The sequence below is a fragment of the Labrus bergylta genome, chromosome 1, assembly GCF_963930695.1.
Source record: "Labrus bergylta chromosome 1, fLabBer1.1, whole genome shotgun sequence".
Lineage (NCBI taxonomy): Eukaryota > Metazoa > Chordata > Actinopteri > Labriformes > Labridae > Labrus > Labrus bergylta.
The window spans coordinates 8,787,091-8,790,052 of NC_089195.1; positions in this window are offsets into that span (position 1 = coordinate 8,787,091).

Consider the following 2,962-nt stretch of genomic DNA (forward strand, 5'->3'; position numbering starts at 1 on the left):
TAAAGGGCTAAAAGATAGGGTAGTGAAAGAGCTGCATTGTGCAATAACCACTTACTTCATCAAATTGATTGCTGAATCGGAAGGGAAAAGCTCAGCACTTTGGAAACATCTCAATAATTTAACCAACCGAACAATTAACCCCAAAAAATCAGTAGTGGAATTGAAATAAGTGGAAGAGTTTGTAATCATATAATTGAAATTGCAAACAAATGTAATACATTTTTTATTAAATCAGCTTAGGAACTGGCAGCAAGTTTCCTTCTTACCCACACTCTTGAAAAAACTGTTGTCGACTACCTTGAAAGTAATAACCTTCTGCACCCCAAACAATTTGGTTTTAGACAACGGTACTCAACAGAGTGGGCACACTGTTACCTTACTGAAACAATAAAACAGTCATTGGTTGAAGGCAGTGTAGTAGGAGCAGTATTTTTGGACTTGAAAAAGCCTTTAATACTGTGAATCATGACATTCTCCTAAATAAACAGCAAAAAAATATGTTTTCTGATTTTGGTTTCAAATGTATCTTGAATGCAGAGAGCAGTGTGAAGGAATAAATTCCACTCAGTCATCTGTTCAAACTTGCAGAATGGGAATTCCACAATGTTCCATTTTAGGGCCCTTACTTTTTAGCTTAATGATTTACCAGACAGCTGCAAAAGAGTTAGCTGTCAAATGTATGCAGATGACACAGTTATATATGTGCATATGTACAATCCGATCTATCAACCGACTATGGACAGACCTCATTGGCTGCAAACTCCTGGTCAATAAGCTCAACTTCCCCAACCAATCCTTTCCATCCCTCGTCCACTCCCACCTCTACAACGGGTCCTCCAATACCTGACCTGATCGGACCTGTCCAAAGTCACCTCCTGCAAGCAGTAGAAAGAGGAAACAGTGCCAGTCTACTATCATTGCCTATATCTCATTACCAACGAACAACATGGGCCCCTGGGAAAACCATCTGAAACTTCCTCGAGGGACTGCTCCCCCATCTCCTCTCTCACTCATGCCTCTTGCATTGGCTATGAGGACGCTAGACTGGATGAGGTGGTGAGACATGCAAAGCATGCTGAAAAACAATTTCAAGCACAACAAACATGAAAAGCTAAATCAAAAGAAAAGGCCCTTCATCTGGTCCAAATATCAATGGTAACTGGATGGTTTACTGGACAGGCGCATGCAGGAGGGGATTTTCCAGCCATTGGTTTTGATTGGAAGGGACGCCATGAGGGAGACGCCAGGACGCAAGACACCTGAGAGACTGACTCTGAAATATATCTTATTTTTGGTGTCGACACTTCATGTTTCTTTTGCAAATAATTGAAACTGGTATGATTGGGCTGTGTTAGCTGTGTTGGCTGTGGCATGAACAAGGATCTTGGTGGTGAGTCACCTGCACCCACCCCTTAAACAGGACAGGACAGTTGCACACATTCAGGTAAGGCAGAATACACCTTTCATTTCATTTCATTTATTATATAGGAAAGTTTAAAAGTAACATTAAGTTACAGTTTAACGGGCCTGTCTCAGTTTAAAAAACTGGTTTCCAGCAGGTTTCTGTTCTGCAGAACATGAAACATAAACCACAGTCATGACACATCAAGACAAATACTTTTACAGGACATTAGCATGGGCTAGGCAGATACAGACAAATAGAAACAGATACTGTGAACAATACTTGAACAATATATGAACAATTAATGAGTGCAGGTGTAAGTGTGGAGAAGGTGTCGTTTGTATGTATTTTTGAAATATGAGGTAGATGGTAAAGTTCTAATGTGATGGGGAATGTCATTCCAAATTTTGGTGTATGTATAAAAGAAGGACATCCGACCATAGTTGTTTTTGTATGCAGGGACTGGGATGAGTGCCTGTGAGACTGACCTAGTGGTGCGCACTTGTCTCATATTATGTGTCGGTAGAATTGCAGCAAGTGTTGGTGAAGTGCTGTTTTTAATCTGAAAATAGTATGTAATGGCGTGGCTCTGTATGTAATTCTGGAAAGTCAAGGCGTTGGAGCGTGTGAGTGCAGAGCAGTGGTGTGACCACTTTGGGAGGTTACTGTGGATCTTAAGAGCTCGATAGTACAGTCGTGCTATTGGTTCAGTAATCTCCTTAGTGGTAAGTGACCAGATTGGAAGACAGTAGGAAATTGATGAAAACACAATTGCATGTAGGTGCATTTCAGAAACAGAGAAGGAAAGATATGATCTGATCTTATCACATACATAAAGTTTCTGACTCAACTTAGTAGTTAGTTTGGAGGTGTGTTACATTCATTCACTGATCTCATCACGTTTCATGTAGCATGTAAGGAGAGGCACTAAGTTACAAGCTCACTGGCCTTAGAGGCTCAAGGAAAGCTTTTAGCTGTGGATTTGTGTAGCGGCGTAACAAATCCGTTATTATTTACACAGACTCCAGCTATGAGTTTGGTGTCGTTTACTTATGTGAAACATCACAAATTTCTAAAATCTGATGGTAAACCTATGAAGAAACCATCCTGCCATGGACTAAAGCACTGGTGTTGATGTACATGAGGATGAGGAGAAGAGCGCGCTATAACCTAAGCCCATTTGAAATCCTCCTTCCAGCACCACCACATGTCGGCGTCGAGCAGCCTACACATGCATTACCTTCTTCCTTTCTCTGTGAAAATGACATGCTGAAATACTGTCTTAACCTGTCCTCCACCCTCTCCAATGTCAGAAAGCAGGTTGCATCAGCAATCCCACACCCAGCCACGGGTCCCCTCCACTCGCCGCAGCCAAGTCCTACGATGTGGCCAAGGACTTCCGGAGGAAGAACTGACGAGCTAAACGGTGTCCTGACAACCCACCCTCAAGATAGCTGAGAGAGCCACGTGGATCCACGCCAGCCACTGTAAAAAGGTCCCTGATCCCACTGACCCGCCCGACACCACTCCACCACAGGCCCAGCCTTCTGCTGGGTGAAG